This window comes from Vespula vulgaris, chromosome 11 (assembly GCF_905475345.1).
Source record: "Vespula vulgaris chromosome 11, iyVesVulg1.1, whole genome shotgun sequence".
NCBI lineage: Eukaryota > Metazoa > Arthropoda > Insecta > Hymenoptera > Vespidae > Vespula > Vespula vulgaris.
Genome location: NC_066596.1, coordinates 3,821,517 through 3,839,685, shown reverse-complemented (window position 1 = coordinate 3,839,685; position 18,169 = coordinate 3,821,517). Strand labels below are relative to the sequence as shown.

The 18,169-nt window shown below is 40.3% G+C and overlaps 1 protein-coding gene across 21 annotated transcripts in view; it reads right to left on the bottom strand.

The window, feature by feature from the left end:
- Positions 1–18,169, bottom strand: part of LOC127067562 (protein turtle-like) — a 187,955-nt gene that overhangs the window by 59,734 nt on the left and 110,052 nt on the right. The window contains exon 1 of one of the 21 annotated variants that reach the window (XM_051002623.1): positions 15,419–16,978. The exons of the other annotated variants lie outside the window; for them this stretch is intronic. The gene's annotated coding sequence lies outside the window, so the exon portion shown is untranslated. Of the gene's footprint in view, positions 1–15,418; positions 16,979–18,169 lie in introns of those variants that run through there. 21 annotated transcript variants of the gene reach the window in all.

The following is an 18,169-nucleotide window of genomic DNA, read 5'->3' as shown; positions in this document are numbered from 1 at the left end:
TCAGGTGACATTTCTTCGCACCCGAAAATTCTCTAGACATGCAACACGTAGATGATTTTTTAAAATAAAACCCTCCTTGAATCATTCGCAGTTATATATTCAGGAGCGTACTCCTATAGTACATATACCAAAGCTTCAACAGTTTCCTGCTTCATTATATAGATTCTCTTCTCTTCTATCCTTTTCTAAATCTCTCGTGCGCGCGCGCGTATGCTCAACGTAGACCATCTCGAGGCCTTTCAGCTTCCATAACCACTGAGCATCTATCCGTCACGAAATCTGTTTGAACGTCCTCCTAGCACGATGATGAGGATGTTAATTATTACCGTCAAGGTTCACCCTAACTACGAAGAGAGAGAGAGAGAGAGAGAGAGGAGAGAGAGCTAGAAAGAGAGGGAGAGACAGATCTACTAACAGCGCGCTGAAATTCCGGGATGAAAGGGAAAGAAGACGAGGTCACTCGATAGCGTTGCTGATGATTCTTACTGACCAAAATCCGAAGAGAGTTCTTTCTTAATAAAAGATTCACATCGGGACACGCGTCACGTTTTCTTTGAAAAAATGTTTTCTTCGAAATTTTAACAAAATTCCGTATTTAATATATTTCTTCAAATCATTTTATTAATAATAGATCACTTTAGAAATTCGTAATCAGAGAATACTCATTAAAGTATTTCGATGTACGGTCGATTTATTCTTAGAACCGAAACCATTACCTTAGTTTAAACTGCCTATCAGGATTGAGTCGGCGTTCATAATCGCGTTATACCCACACGAATACGGAATCCGCTTTGGCCAGCACCCTTCGTTGTGCTCGTTTCATCGAAGATGCGGATTCGTTGAAGACTTAATTATTCAGTCTCAATTAAATCTGCTCAGTCTCTCTCTCTCTCTCTCTACCTCTCTCTACCTTGCTCAACCTCTCTGCTCCTCTCTACAATTAATCCTATTATGTGCTGGTCAAAATCGAGGGAGAGAACTCTTCTGGTTTACGCGTTCCTCACTTTAACCCGTTAAACGGATTGCTCCGTTGGTGTTCGTATTTATTTTATCTTCTTCCTCACACTACCAGAGTTTTTCTTTCACGTGAATTTTGAATTAGGGACAATGGTCTTTTAACGATTATTCGTCAAAGTTTCGGAATATATCGATCGTTTCTATATTAAACTTTTCCCTTTTAATATTTCATTAGTATGTTCGATAAAACTATTATGGATCATAATAGCGAGAGATTACACTACTATAAAACTTTGCATTTTACGTTTCAAAGTTTTTTGCTATGAAAGACTCAAAGAGACCGTAATCAAAAGTTGTTGAACACTGTGCGTCTCTGAAAGGTCGTAAAAACTGAATTCGAGATATAAAAATCATGAAAGTGGAACGGTAAATATCAGTCGAATTTTTGTTCTCGCTCGAAATAATATATATTTTGAATAATATGAACGACGAAGTGAAAAAGCAATATGTATTGTTACTTTGTAAATAAAATAACGTGAGTGTGAACGTATGAAATAAAATATCGCAAAATCAAGCCAATAAAAATTGAAAAATAATGTAAATTCCAACACAAGTGTTTGAGCAAACGTTTTTATGTAACAGGTTCGCGTTGAAGTTGAAGAACGTAAGAACTACAAAAAATATAAAAAGAAAGATGCTCTGATGCAAAGTGAAAAAGATTGAGGCGGCTCGAACATGAAGAGTAACGTAAAGCAAGATTGACTACAGATAAGATATAGACCTTTGATATTTTTTACATAAACGCGTTGTTTGCTCATCTCTATCATCAAGAAAGAGATATTCAACGAAGACTAGCGTTTCTTTTTTTAGTCACGTTGTCTCTTCTCTAGCGAGGAAACAAACATTCTCTTTTCGGAGAAAATAAATCAAGAAAAAAGGCAAATTTTTTTCTAAACAAAGTTTTTAAAGAATCCGAACGCTCGTAAAAGAAACAACATCGATACTCGACATGTAGACCACTTTTTCTTTACCGAAGAAAGACTCATATCGAGTTGCGTGATTTATTTCCTTCGCGAGGAAAGAATAAATCCGGCGAATTTTTGAATCCGCTAAGCTTCGCGGACTGCGAAGAAGGATGCTGCGCCTCGCAGCGTATTTTCTACGTCGTGAATCGAGCCGAAAGAGGGAGAGAAAACAAGAAGGCAAAATGAAAATGTAGTATGCATAAGTCGAGTACGGAATAGGAATGGCGAGGGAGGCGAGGTTGGAGGAGACAATACATATTATGCAAATCTTGGTCTGAAATAGCTTCGAAAGAATTTCGAGGAGAGTCGAGATATCGATCTGACTTAAAAGTAAAAAAAAAAAATCCGATTATATCTGCGCACTGTTTTTCTCATAATAACTAAAATTAAATGAGAGTTAAAAGTAATATTGGTTCTAATTAAAACAAATTAAAATAAATGGCATCGAATAAAATATTTTATTAAAATACTTGAAATAATTTTCAGATTAATATTAAACTTTGGTATTTATCTATAATTTATTGTATACGATAAAAGTTTATATAAACATTCATTGAGATTGCAAATGTGTAGATGCCATATCGTGGCCGGAAACGACGAATATCGTATACGAGTTTACTCGTTGAACGTGGGATTGTTTATGGACCGAGAGAATGGTCATAGAAAGGTAAATGGGAAAGAGAGAAAGGGAAGAATTGGACCCGAATAGGTGGGAGAGGAGATTCAGCGAACCAAATTGTTCAACCGCACTTTACTCCCTTATTGTGTCGTCGAACAGCTTCGAACTCCTGTAATTGACTCCGTTTACCTACGATATCCGCTTCAATTCACAGAATACTCCTCTCCAACTTCCTCTCTTCATCTCTATCCTTCTCTCTGTCTCTTCTTCTCCTACTATTTTAACAGGATGTACCTATCCAACTCTAAATTAATTTCGCACAGGACTATCGTTTACCGATTATTCGACTCGGGCAAGTCGATATCGAATTTCGTCCGAGTTCACCCGCCTAATTTCACTTATGTATAATTTAAAAGGATGAACTTTTCGTAATTGGAAATAAAGAAATCATGTAAAAGAATATAGTGAAAAATTTAAATAATAAAAATTTGTTCTATTTCAAAGTGTATTAGAAGGAAACTTTTTCAACAGACTCAGAAATTAGGTGTATGTACTTTCGGCCAGATGAAAGGATAAAAGCTTTAAAAGTTTATGCATATTGCTCTGCCGTCAATAAGCTAAGTTTTCTGATCTTCACGCAAAGAAGAAAGCTTTCTGCAAGAGCTCTCGCGACTTAGAGATGCGCATGAGAGAAAATAAAAGCACACTGTGAACTCTCATCCTGTAGCTCTCTAGCGTGCGATGCATTTAAAGATTTCCGATAGAAAGATCGAAGTATTTTTAAATCTATATGCTTTATCTCTCTCTCTCTCTCTCTATCTCCCTCTTTCCTCTCTATTCCACTATTTCTTTCTTTTTTTAACTCTATTCTTTTTTCGCAGAGTTCGCTCTACTCGCGTAAATCAGCAATCGACCGCTTTGTCGCACGCGTATTCGATGAATACTAATCGTGCTTGCGGTGCGAAACAGAATTTATCGGTAAACCTGTATTCGAAAAGGGAATATTAGTTTAAGAAGCTAACAAAGGTACCGTAGTTTAAGGAATAGATTGTATTATGATTCAATGATATTTTTAAATTATAAAATACACATTATTTCTTATTTCATTAATCGAATAAAATTGGAAATAACGACAGTAAGAATTCTTTATGAAAAAATCTATTATAAATATTTGTTACAAATATTAGTCGATTATTTCTGTGTTCGAGAGAAGTCAGAAACCGATCAACGAATATTGGGTATTTGCTGTATCAAAGTTGTAAGCGTGAGTGTCAAAGTCGTCTCCGCAATGCAAACCAAAGGGTTTGCCAGACCAATGCCGATTCGTGCTGCAGCGTAATGATTCTGGTCTAGCTAGAACTCTCGTGATATAACGCAACGTCGATTCGCTTGCTCTTCGTCGGAAAGTCCCTACCTATGTTGGATATTCCTGTCTCATCGCCTCTCATCCCACGCTTGAAAAACACTGCAATAACAAATATTGACACGAAACGCTTCAATATCAACATACCTCTTCGATGAAGTGCAAATTCTCCTGTTATTGATCATCTTGCTAAGCGATCGTCATTGTTATCATGAAAAATATCTATGCATATTGCGTTTTCCATATTTTTCGATTCAAACAGAATCTACTTTCTATATCTCTACTGATTTCATATTCGACTAAACGGATTCAACACTACGGTTTTGCAACATAGAACAAAATTTCATTGTTAGAATAAACTCAATAAAATAAGAATTGTTATTTGTGATTTTCTACGCTAATTCGTACGTTAACTCATAATGCTTCGTAAAATCTAATTCTTCGAAATACTTTTGTTTCCGTTCCTTCATCATTATTCGAAAACAACGAAAGGAAAATATTTATCTGTAGTATTCGCTTGCTAAATCCTGCGAGAACCTTTATCTCGATGCGAATGAGAATCACATAGGCATGTTTAAGCAACGCGCTCCGTCCGGTCATTGAATATATGGAAAGGTGTCGCCGATATTTGCGGTATGCCTCGACAACGTAAAGCCCTAAAAGCATTCGCAAGAGCCAAAACGACAGGTTCGTGCTACGGCATAACGACCGCTAAACGCAACCGCGGCAAAACTGGTCCTTCCCCTCTTCTATCGTTTACATTTTGTCTCTGTCTCTCTCTCTCTCTCTCTCTCTCTCCCTCATCCTAACGCGAGACAGAGTAAGGTAGGAGAAGCAAATCATTCGCAGCTGCATCGTAGGGGTTGCGAACCGCAAAACTGGGAACAGAGGTGCCTGGTGGCATTTCGAGCATCCCTTCCACTACTTCATCTCTTGGGAACCCACTCTTGGAGAACTCCTGGCAAGGTACACGCGCGAATTACAACAAGTACAATGTTCGACTTCCGGTTGCGTGCCGAGCGAGACTCGAGACAACCGAAGGAAGCTTCTAGGATGATCTAACTTTTTGCGGTCGTCCAAAAGCTCGTAGGACTTTACCGTTACTGGTATGGGATTCCGAGAATTCCGAAAGCTCGACGTCCAATGACGTTCACGTCGATCAACTTCCCTAAATTGGATTCTCTCAATACCGTCCACATGCACGATATCGTGATCTCCTTTCTTCGAGTATGTCCGTTAGCGTGTATCATTCTATCTCAAGTTCATTCAAGAGATTATTTTTCTTGGATATTTCTTGTATGCTTTCAATCGTATGAAACATTCGAGTAAATACTATGGAAAACGAATGTCTTATTTTTTCTTTTTTAATTTTTCTTGATTTTCCGATTTTCCGCGTGAAAGAATCTCTTACTCGTGCAACAAACAAATCTTGATTACACGCATAAAAACAATGAGAGTTAACATTGAAGGGTTAGAAGGGCAAGAACTTATTCGTTCCCGCGCCATTCAGAAAAGAATTCTATGAGATTCCAAGCTTAACTCGTGGATATTTCTCTTCCTTTATGAATATGCATAGAGGAAAGAAGAATCGAGAGATCGAGATTGTTATACCGGCGAATGTAATTCTGATCTCCATCGCTGATTGCGCGGTATCTATGCAAGAGAAATATTATTTTTTTATTATTTTTATTAATACGAATTCTCTCGTTTTTCTACGGTTCTAATTAACATGCGTAAAATATCCTTATTTGCAGCGAGTGATAAATGCTAGATTTTAAATCACTCGCCGAGATATAAATGAGTAGCGACGTTATAGTCATCATAGATACGTTTCTAATAATAGAGTACTAATAATTACCTTCATGCTTGATTAAATATTTTATCGACGTTGTATGCAATTCTCTCCCCAATCCCATATATCTAAATTTCACACGGAGTCTATTAAATATACATATTCAATCATCGCTTATACACACGGTTATACAATTTCTACCCAACAGCGAGAAAGAGAACATCCGCAAACCGATCTGAAGTTGTCTTGTCAACTTTTCATTGACCGCCTCTCTTTCTCTCTTTTTCTCTTTCATTTTCTTAGCGCCATTTCATTTATTCACCTCGAACGGTGCTAAAGTGACTTCCATCGTTGAAACGAGAGAAAATTGATCGATAAATTCTCTACCCTCTTCGGTGTTCGTTGTTTCGTTCGCTTAATTCGAAATCCAACGGAGAGGAAGAAAAGTATAACGCACGTTGACCATTTTTCTAACGAGCAAACTTGGAGAAGAAATAAAAAAAAAAGAAGAGAAAGTTTATTCCCATATAGTTATATTACTTCCAAGTCTGTTACAGAATTAACGAACTATAAATTGACGCAATTAATTAAATTTCATCAATCTTTTTAATATTTTTCGTTAACGAAGAACGGAAGTGATTGTATAATAAAACATCAAGGATCGTAGATCCTCATCATTGAAGAAGAAAAAGTTCGAGTAGCCTTGTCTTTCCGGTTGAAGAAGCAAGGCAAGACGGAGATAGAGAGATTGAAAGAAAAGGGAATGGAGAGGAGCACTTGGAAGGTTGCTAAAAGAAAGCGAGTCTTTCTATCGAGTCGGTCAGCAGCCCACGCTTGCAATTGAATCGATCGTGCCGAAGGAAAGTGCACTTATTGTTAGCCGTCTCTCGCTTGTCTCGTCTCACTTCTGTTCTTATACATCTACACACCAATACTGGAAGAACTTTAGCAGGGTGCGAACAATAACGATTGCCTAGAACATACTTTGGTAATTCGTGTATATATGTGTGGGAGAGAACTAAATATTAAAGGGAGAAAATGTACTGATTGTACAGGAAAGAAATATCAAGGAGAAATTTCGAAGATATCTCAATAATATATATTATAAATATAATTACACTTCAGTTGAAAAATAACAACGAAAAACACGCAAGGCGTTGATCCTTGAAAAAAAAAAACGATGTAACAAAGTTTTCTTCGTACCGAAGAATCACAAAATTTGTTATTTTCGAAATCGCCTTGATCCATTCCCAGATAAATAACGTGATCGGAAAACGAACTAGAGCCCAAAAGGAAGTTGGGAGAAAACTCCTTAAACTTTTCCTAACGGAGGGGGAAGGCTTTCTGATAGAAGGAGCCGGGTGAAAGAAAGGAATTGTACTTTTCTCTGGCGTTCTTCAAGCATGGAAACCAATTTTAGGACTCTCCGCGGGATCAGCTCGGCTCAGCACCTACCTCAGAAGCGTAGCAAAAATCAAATAACACGCTGTACGAGTTCTACGAACTTTTGTTGATCGTGAGAACGTTAGATTTTTAAAAACCTCGGAAAGAAAGATTTGAGGAATCTTTTTGCGAACGTGTCCGCAGGAACGTAAAGCAAAGACCATCAATAGGTGATTGTTATTAAAGTAAACGATCCTATTAACAATGTCAGTTAAAAATTAATGCTTGCGAAGATCATATACGTTCGAAAGACATTACGAAACACGTAACCGCAAGATAGCCCTGTGGCTTTTCGCTAGACCTATACAAATTCGAGAGGACAGACTTTGCTAACTAGCTTTTAACGTGAAATCGCTAGGAGAACCGTCGTTCCCATAAATGGGATAAGTTCTCGTTTCTCTGGTAACAACCATAGCGCTTGTATCCAATAGCTTCCCATTAAAACCTTATCTGCTAACGTTTCGCTTTTATCCTTTCCAAGAGTATCGCCTTTGACTAGGAAATATTGTGCCAAGGATTGAATCGATATTAAAGATCGAAATCATAATCCATAAAGATAAAGGTGACTCGAATTTAACGAGCGAATAAAAAGAAGCTAATTCCGAGACAGGTTTCTCAAAAGTTACCCTTTAATTCCATTTCCTTTAGCAGAGATCTTGTAACACTTGACATCATTTTCGATGGAGATCTTACAGTGCACATACTAGCGACCGTATACATTTGAACGCACACATCAGGATGGAATATAACGTTTAAACGGTGTCTACGAGCTGCCTAAAGCAGCCGGCGCAAACTTACTTAGCCGAGCACGGAGTCTCGAACGAGCCCACTTGCATAATACTGAGATGTAGAGAAAGTGAGAGAGTTAGTATGTGTATGTGAAAGAGAAAGAGAGAGATGCAAAGATTGCATGTAGACAGAGGGTGACAAAGTGGAGCACTGCGGGCTGCTCGCGTACGAAAACGGAGAATCGTGGACGAAAACAAGAGCAGACGTTCGAGAAAGAGAGAGAGAGAGAGAGAGAGAGAAAGAGGAGAGAGAGAGAGAGAGCAAGAGAGAGAAATAATGCTTCCTGTTTGAGTTACGTCGGATACGCGAGTGCATTTAAATTCCGCTTAAAGGGTCATTAAGGGTGAATTAGGCGAGACAGCTATGGCCGAGGATCAGTTCCGATTTTAGAGGAGGTAAAGTCTACGTTCGGGTCGCGTAACTTCTGAATAATATTCTCCATTGGGATATCCTTGACGGGGGTTGAAGTAAGGGGTAAGAAAATGGAGGTAAAGTCGAGTACAGACCGTTTCGTATCCAAATGCGACGAGTACGCTTCCCTGAAATATTATTCCCGACGTGCTTTTCTCTCTTTTCCTCTCCCTGGTAGCTTATAGTCTTTTCTCTCTATCTCTCTTCGTCGCACCCCGTTCTCGTCACCACTTTTCCAACCCGCTCGGTCGTCGTCCCCGAAGTCGAGTTTTAAAGTGCACTCGAGTTCGACTCGCGCCCGCCCTAGGCGGCGTCCTGGCTTTAACGGAATTCGAAATTGATATGGTACTGGATAGGCGAGACGAAAAGTGGAGGAGTAGCATGCAAAAGGAGGAGAGAGCTACTTTACTTCTGCAAAAGATCGACTAATATTTTTCCTGTGATGTATTGGGTGTTTTATTTTTATTAAAGATACGTTTCTTGTTTTACTATTTCTTTTTTCAATTACCATCGTCAACGTTCGATTTAATATTATAGTCTGTTGGAAAAATTTATCTTTTTCACACTGAAACACGAAGCTCGCAGAACTTGGGTTTCTTTGAGTTTCCAAAAACAAACATAGTAAATGTACATCGTAGAAATAACATAATGGAATGTTCTATCGGAAACACGTTCGCTGTGAACGTTCCGGAGTTAAAATAAATGGCGATACTAGCGTTAGCGAGTACGTGAAAGGTATTTCGTGAAAAACGAACAAAAGGAATAGTATCGAGAGCGCGATATAGGTGTAGTATCAATGCCGTTGAATAACTGTTATCGTTACTCTGCCGTTTTGTGACTGCACCGCTTATTTGTGCTTATACGTGCAGAATAGCGAAATAAAGAAAAAAATGGGGGAAAAAAGAGAAAAAAGGAAGAATAAATCAGTCCCGATAATATCTACTTCCGACAGAAGCTTTTGAAGCATCCCTTTCTCGGCACTGGATTCGCTAGTTACGAAACACTTTTGAACAATGCATTCCAACGAGAGTCGCTAATAAACAGTCACAGAAGTTGATTAAACTTTCTTCATTAAAGATCAACTCGCTCGTTGGCGAGTTGCACAAGACATAAAAATTAATTTTAATCAAACGATGTAATCTCGTTTCGAGCTTCCACTGCAACGAACGAGGACGTTTAATTTCGAACTTGCGTCATGGTTGCTTTCCACCTGCATGGAAACTATATTTTCCTCTTTCCGATATATTTGATAACACTACCTATCGGCCAAGCGTAATTTTTGTCTCGCCGACTTTCGCTAGCAATTCGGTCACTGACAATACAGAAAGTCGGCCTTGCGATAATGATTATACTGTACGCGGCTCAATTACCAAGTGCAGAAGCGGTAAATGTAAACGTAATAGATGCCGGCGTATCGATATAACGATACGCGATAGCGTAGATTTTATGAAAATCGATTTTGTATAAACCACAAAGCCGTCTGGTGCATTAGCGCGAATAAATTTCTGACTGATGCTGGCTGCCTGTAAATGGTATGCCCGCGATCGATCGGTCAGCACTTCCTCCTCCTCTTCCTCTTCCTCTTCCCCTCTTTTCACTCTTTCCCTCTCGCAAAAACGTACGATAAATACATAGGTGTATATTCTACGAACGACATATATACACGTAGGTACACACCGACACAACGAATTTATACGAAAATCGCGCGTTTTATACCCAGCTGTAACTCGTATCGCTGGAATAGCTTTACGAAGATCGTTAGTACTCATTACAACTAACGTATTCGGGGTCGAGTACCTACGCGTAATTCGGCTTCTACTGTATGTCAATGTAATATACGCATATCGAGCTCTCGTAATCCTCTTTGAAAATTTACTATCGTCGAAGTTATGGCGTGGACAGTAGTTGTCGCTATCGATCCGTTCGCTTTCATTAAACAAAAGATTCTATGTAAGCGAGTGGAAAATTTAAAAAAAGAAAAAGAAAAATGCGTTTTGTCGCAATCTCTCACGGTAACCTTTTGTCAAGTTTGTCAGCCAATTTGACAGGAACAAAAGATTTGGATTCTGGTAAACGATTGTCCGACCAATACAATGAACGCGACGAGAACATAAGCGTCGATTTTCCGCCATTGCCCTGCGTTTACATTGAGAACTAATCGCGGTTACGTTCGAACCGATGCGCGGCAACAATCGCGACCGTGCGAAGAATGACAAATCTATTTACCATCGTCAATATTTGTCACCAACTTGCCTCGATTCATTGGACGGAGTAGTCCGGCAATATGGCCGAACATACTCGGCCATCGTTAATTTATCGAAAATCTGCAATTCGAAAAACGAGGTCGCCTTGAAACAATCAACAAAATCGATAAAAAGTAGTTATCAGCGATCGTCAATATTAGCTCAAGAAATTTTAAACCATAATATTGTCCTGGAAAAGTTAAACTCGTTCGCGTCGATTTTTCCAGAAAGTCGAAACACACCCTTAATTACGAGGGATGTTTCGAGGTACTCTAAGCTACTTCGTAGGCACGTTGTCGGAGTTGTCACGAACAGGAGGAAGCAACCGGAACTCTACCGCAAACTCTGAGAACGCAGCGAAGCAACGAAATTCGTTTCCCAATGTCCGAGTTCAAAATTACGAGTATTCGTGTTTCACCTACTAAACAACCAACGGAACATTATCTTGCTGATTTATTAGCGTGACCTGTGAGAACCGACTTTTTTTTGCGCCCCAGTGATATCGATGAGTCGGATTTTAAAGGACTGACAACGAGCGATTACCACGACTCCCTTTATTACCGTGCTCGTCTGACTAATAGTCGACGCACTCACTAGTCGTAACTATTTTTTCCTCTGACAAGCTGGCATAGATCTCTTACCGCGAGATCGCCATATCTCGATTACTTGCTTTCATTTCCGATAAAACATCGCAGCGACTTAAAACGATGCGAATAAGTACGCTGATAGCGGAAATTAAAAATCGATCCTGGAAATATCATAAATATTTCACTTTTTCTCTGCACGAATGAATAGTCGTTGAAATGAAATTCCTACGAAACAGGCAACGCTATTGTTCTATTTTTTCTTTCTTCTCTTCTCTTTTTCTTTCTTCTCTTCTCTTTTCCTTTCTTCTCTTCTCTTTGCTTCTCTTCTCTTCTCTTCTCTTCTCTTTTCTTATGGAGAAGCTATAAAAGTACAAACTATGAAATACATCGGTGGAGAATTCATGCTGCGTCACGTGAACAATGTTCTAACAAATAATTGAACTGGCAGGACGACAGTTAGCCATGAGAATCCGGTTTTAACGACGATTCGTCACGGAAACTCGCGGAAACGAGAAGCGGAATCGCTGTCGGTTTAGAGAATATTGGTTCTCGAGTTACATACACACACATATCGCAAACACGCGTAGATAGATTCGAGGTCTCGCTAGTTCGACGTCTTACGTCTACTTGTCCGTTTAAGTAGACGGTACCGTTGCATATTACCGACATTTCGAGAAGCAAAGAAAAAGAGACAGAGAGAGAAAGAGAGACCTTCAACCTTCGACCTACGAAAAGCTATCGCGTGTTCTCGAAATCGGCATAATCTCGCGTTGGCCTTTCGATCGCGAACCTTAAGCCGAAGGACAGATCTTGTCTCTTCGTCTGTCCATTTATTTGGTCAGTTTACGAAAGAAATAAAAAAACTGTCTTATTTGCTTCGTTAAAAAAAGCAGATATGAAAAATAAAGACTTGAATTACTGCAACGTAATCGAAATGCTCTCACGCAAAGGTACACCATTTATATCGTATTTATTTGGAGCAAACTTTCGGATGTAGAAATAATAAAAACAGAATTAATGGTATGAGTAGTACAATTCCAACAAATGAATCGTAATAAATAAATTCACTTGGTCAAATAAATTGTAAATGCGACTACTCGCTTTGAGGCGCATCGATCGATTCCTTTTAACGGTTCGCCTAATCTACTTTTCAAAAAAAATGCACAACGAATTCGGAAATACCGTTCGACCACGTCGACATCATTCTTTCTTCGAAGCCGAAACGGTCCGAGGCGATATTTCTCAGCGAGCAACGTGCGCTGCGTTCGCTTGATGGCCCATAAAAATTGACCGGTAAAAATGGCGATGCAACTGCGTCCTAACCGCGATTAAATACGACGTCCATTAATAGCCGTACTGTCATATGCCTGTTCGTTTTTGGCCGTTTGTTTAAAGAGAGGGGTCTTGAAATCCGTGGCAAAGCTACATCTGTGAATAAAATACGGAATCCTATTGTTCTCTGGTCTATGACGTCTGCGAATTCTAGAGCAGGTGGGGAACAACTTTTAGAGTTAATACGATACCATATTTTTACAGTCAATAAACATTTAAGCGTTGCTCAGAGATCCATAACAAGTAAATTAAACTACCTTTTGTTTTAGTATACTTATAAAAATTAGCTGTTGATGAAATCGTAAAGAAATACAAATTAGTAAGGAGATAAGGAGTTTCGTATAAATTTCCTTGACGTATTACCATTTTTATCGTAAAAACGAAAAAGGGAAAGAAAGAGAGAGAGAGAGAGAAAAAAGTCGATGATTTACACCGGCGTCGATCGTACTCGATGTACTTGACATCCGAGCTCGACGCATTCGATGAGAGGCCGACAATTCAAGGCAAGCGATCCGCAATAGCTCCGCAATAGCTCCACGCTAGCTCGCACCGGCAATTGCAGCAGTTTTCGTTGGGAGTACCCGATTTCGAACCGACGGAAGGGTTGCGCCGTTAGGGAAGAGAATTTCGACAGCTTTGCCGGGTCAAGTGAGATTAAACGAGAATTTGGTCGGTGGAAATGTTGAAACGTTGCTCGTGGTAAAACCTCGACGATTATACGAGCTGACTGCGAATGAAACAATGCATTTTTCTTCCGTCATCAGCCCCTCCTGTCTTCTCTATCAGTTTCTCTTATTCATGGTTCTTTTTTCGTAAGCTCTATAAACGTTTGGTTAGCTCTTAAGAATGCAACGACGAAGAAGGAAACAAAGCTTTTGAATAAATGCTTGTCACGAAGATGCTATCTTTTCACGTCGACGATAAAAAACAATAGTAAAAGAAAGAAAAAAAAACTCCAGCAAACAATGCTCCCGGTAACTCGAGCTTCTCCCCTTCGTTACGATTTAATCGAGCATCTTTTTTTTCTACATCTTATCACTCATCCGTTGTTTCGAGACGAATACCAAATGAACCTAATAAGATTTCTCTGCATTTCTTCAGAAACGTTCATTTCTCTTTTGTCTAAAACAATCATCTGCTTCCTGATTTTAAGAAAAGATCTTCTACGCTAAACTTTAAGATTTATTATAGACTCGTACACTTCAGCGCTAAAACTATGTTATCAACTATTTATAACAATCTCGAAGAAAACAATTTTCCCGTCACTCTTCTCGTTCTATTTTAACAATGAACGACGTTTTTCCCTCTTTCCTTTCTCTTTTTCTTAATATTTCTGATTACGTGTGCCGAGTAAAAAGCAGATGGGGTGGAGTATCGCAGGGGGAAATTCGCGTCGGGGTATAAATCCGTGTAGAGTCGGTGAAACGAGCAGAAACAATAACGGGGTGAGGGTCAGATTCAATTACAAGGAATCGTGAAAGTTCCACCCCTTTCTCTAGACTCGCCTCGGAAGCCAGTGCGCTCTTCTCCGTCTACTTCTCTTCTTTTCCACCGTCAGGCCCCTTAACCTAATTTCGCGCTTTTGCTGGCCAACCGAATGGCTGTCGAACGAAGACTAATGTTCGTCTAACCGCTGGTTTCTTACCGTAGTTCTACTCATTTTTACCGCCTGAATTTTCTCGAGGTTTAGAGTTGCCTTCTTTCTCTCTTTCTTTCTTTTTCTATTTTTTTCCTAAATCCAAGTTTAAAGTTAAAAAATTTACTTCCAGGTGTTACATCACAGCAGTAAATCTCAGCAAAAGAGTTTGCTTTTTCGAAGAATCGAAAATCATTTTCGTAAACGGTCGTAAAGGTACAATAAATGTAAAGAAAAACGAATGTCACGAGTTCCCGTTGAATATCGCAATCAACGTCCCTATCGATCGAAGTGAATTTTAGAGAGTATCGAATACGACTACTTCAGGAATCGGCTTATGTCGTTTGCGTTGCAGGTGCTCGCATTCGCATCGATAAGTCATAGACTTACGCGCCTCAGCTGTTTTTACCGAAGCGTCGAAAGCAACGACTACTCGTAAATAACGATACATGGAGGGATGGAAAAGAGAAGAAAAGAAGGAAAATAAAAACGTGGGAAACAACTATCGATCATTTTGAAATTATTATATATCTCGACTAACTGTAAACACGCATTTATATGTTCTATCCTATATTTTCTTTATCCTTAAAACAGTAATGATCGAAAAATAGATCCAATAAATCAAGTTCTATCAAAGACATTGATTGATTCGTCAAAGTGCAAACGAGATAAGAAGCACTCACTATGTAAGCTAATGTTGCTTCAGAGGTTGATCATTCTGCTTTCTACGTCCATTAACCCCTTAATAAACACATCACACGCATGCGTTTACGCAAAGTCACGATACCAAGGCACTCCCACTTTATTCGCATAACTCGACTCGCGTAATCACGAAATCATCTCAAACGTCAAAATAAAATATTCTCCAAGAGAATTAGATATATTAAACATTTTGGACGTAAACGAATACATAGAGTGCACGCTAGTCCTTCACCCACTTCCAATCGTAAACGAGGAACCCAACCTATGCGACGGCGTTGCAACCTGCATCCAGCATGGAAGGAGGCCATGTGGACTGTCAATCTGACCGAGGAAAGGATAGAATATAAAAAAGAGCACACGAGGAGGGGATAAAGCGCGACACTCCACCCCACATGACTCTCTACTTCGTCATTTTCTCTGGCCTCGAGCAAGGTTATCTAACCTTTTCAATAACCGGACGCATAAGGATGAGAATAGGAAAAAATAAAGAGGAATCGAACGATAGTAAGTTAAGCTTACCAAGGAGCACGTTAAATCCGGATCTTGAGTTTTCTTCTCGTTCTCTCTCTTTCTTTCTTTCTCTCTCTATCTGTCTGTCTTTCTCTCTCTCTCTCTCTCTCTCTCTCTCTCTCTCTTTCTCTCTTTCTCTATTCGGGGTGTGGTTCCTTCGCGTGCGGGCGGAGCCCCACGGGATTAAGGACTTTGGACTTGGCCGGATTCGGGAAACTCGCGCTCGTCTATGTGCGTGTGAGTCTTTGGATATGTACGTATATCTGTGCGTGTTTAGTTTTGTCCGTCTATGTTCCTTTCTTTCTCTCTATTTCCCCTTCTTCGTAACAAGCAGCAGAGTGTTGCAGAAAAAAAAGTAAAGCTGGAGAAAGAATGATAAGTAAAAAGAGATGGTAAAGAGAGAGAGGACGAAAGCGAGTTCGGTATATGTGTTTATAGGTATACGTGTGTATTCGTGTATGTGTGTATGTAATGCGACAGCACGGGTAAAATTTGCTTGGTACGCGTTGGCTTAGGACAACAACATTAGCAAGGGTTCAGGTTTCGGAAGAGATGGACCAGGACGAGGGGGAGCGGTCTAGACGAGGTCCTGCCTTCGCTAGGACATTGTTACTCCTGCTAATCCGTTTTGAAGAGACTCGGCCGCTGTCAACTCGGTCCAACCGCGATGGCCACCCTCGCCTATCTTCGCCGATGTCACTTCAACTTCTTCAGATCCGCAAATGTCCTGAAGTATCCTTTGATAAACAATTACGACGATTAGTCTGTTTAATCAAACGACTCACTGCTACGCGACATCTTCCACCAGCTCGTCACGACGTTGGCATGGTCGTCGGGAAAATAGAGAAAAAGTTTACACACAGAGAGCAGTGCTGGGCTCTTGTCGAGGCAAAGTGTCACGCACGACGCGAGCGGAGTTCGATCCAAAGCGCGATGCGGAAATTCCGTGGGAGTATCGAAGCGACCTTCGGAAGACACAACCTTCAAGATCGATTGAGCCCACGACACAGCAACCGTTTTGACTTATTCAAAAATGTCTCGTCTCTTTTGGAAATATCTACTTCGAGCAACCAACCCTTTGACACTTGCCTTTCCTTTTTTCGATCCCATTAAGAAGATTCTAAAGGGACCACATACGCGTGTATGGTTTTTGGATCATCTGTGTCTCTCTCAGGTATATACAGATCACAAACGATTTGATCGCACAAAACAAATGATCACAAGTTGTGCCACTGCTGAAGGAGGGAAAGAAAGAGAGAGGGAGAGAGAGAAAGAGAGAGTGAGAGAGAGAGAGAGAGAGAGAGAGAGAGAGGAAAAAGGAGAAACGAAAAATCGAAGAGCACAGAACGCTTCTCACACTCGCGCAAAGCTTCGATCGAAAACACCAATCCGTGAATATCCTGCGAGCGAAATGTCCTTTTCGACGAAGAACCAAGTCGTAGTTCGAAGAAAAGCCGAGATACAGAAGCGCGTAACACGCGACGAGGAAAGATGTCGAGCTGCCGCTTGCCTGGCGGTGGTGCGCGCCGCCATGACAGACTCTTGCCTCCTATCAACCCCACTCTCACCAAACAACCCCTACTCTTCTATCTCCGTCGCCCTACTACTTCCCCTAACCTTCTCCCTCTCTCTTTCTCTCACGTAGCGTCCCTTGTCTGCGTTCTCCTTCCAATCCCTCGTTTTCCACCACCGAGCTACCTTGCCTTGGCCCCACCAACGCAATATTGATCGGGCGGAAGGGCGGCATCCAAGAACGTAACGACGCTTTCACGGGCCCCGGACGATTTTACAAGTCACTCTCTATTCTTTTCTTTTTCCCCTTTTATTTCTACTTCTCTCTTGTGTCCTCGCTATCTTTCTTTGTAACCCCTCAGTCCACTTTGTCTTTTTTTCGTTTCTTCCTCTACAACTTTTTCATTTTTCTTCTTCTTCTTCTTCTTCTTTTCTAACTTCTTTTCTCTTTGTCTTCACCCCGAAGTATCTCCCTTTTCCCAACGAAGTTTCCTCGATATCCACGCCTTTCTCCCCTCGATACTTGTACCCTTAGACGAGAGCACCGATCGAGGACGTACGAGGACGACGCACGTGGAGCGTAGACTCGAGAGCGAATATTGCGACTTCGTTTCTCTTGCAGGTTGGTATCTAGCAGTCGAAGCTTTACGGCTCTTTTCAATGTAAATGCTTATGAGGGTGAACGGTGAAAGAACTTTATCTTCTCGATCGAATTTATGTCATCATCGAACGTGAAAATTAAAATGATCGGATGAATATAAAAGATCGATTAATAGTTGCTATTCTCGATAAATGGTTTCGATCGTTAGAGAAGAAACGAGAGAGAAATAGAGAGAAAAAGAGAAGGAGAGAGAATAAGAGAGAGTGTGAGCGAAACATAAGATAAATTGATAATAATGGGAGAAGCTACAGCGTCAGCTCAGGTAGCTTTTGACACCTGATCCCCTTTCTTGCCAGACAGCAGCCTCGCCGTTAATCAAGCGCCGTTTCACCCCGTGTATCCACGACCCACAAAAGCCGAGCTTTGGCTCGTGCTGTGATGAAATGAATCCTTTGCAACCCCTAAATAATGTTGAACGCATTGACCAAACCCAACCACCCTACACTACGTTGTAAGAAATGTAACGCCCACGAGTATACGTATTATGAATTTGTCCGGCGAAAAGTGTTCCTCTTTCCGTGTTGCTTCTCTTTTTTTCATCATCAGTTTTTATCTTCCAACGAGTACTTTTATGGTACGTCGCTTTA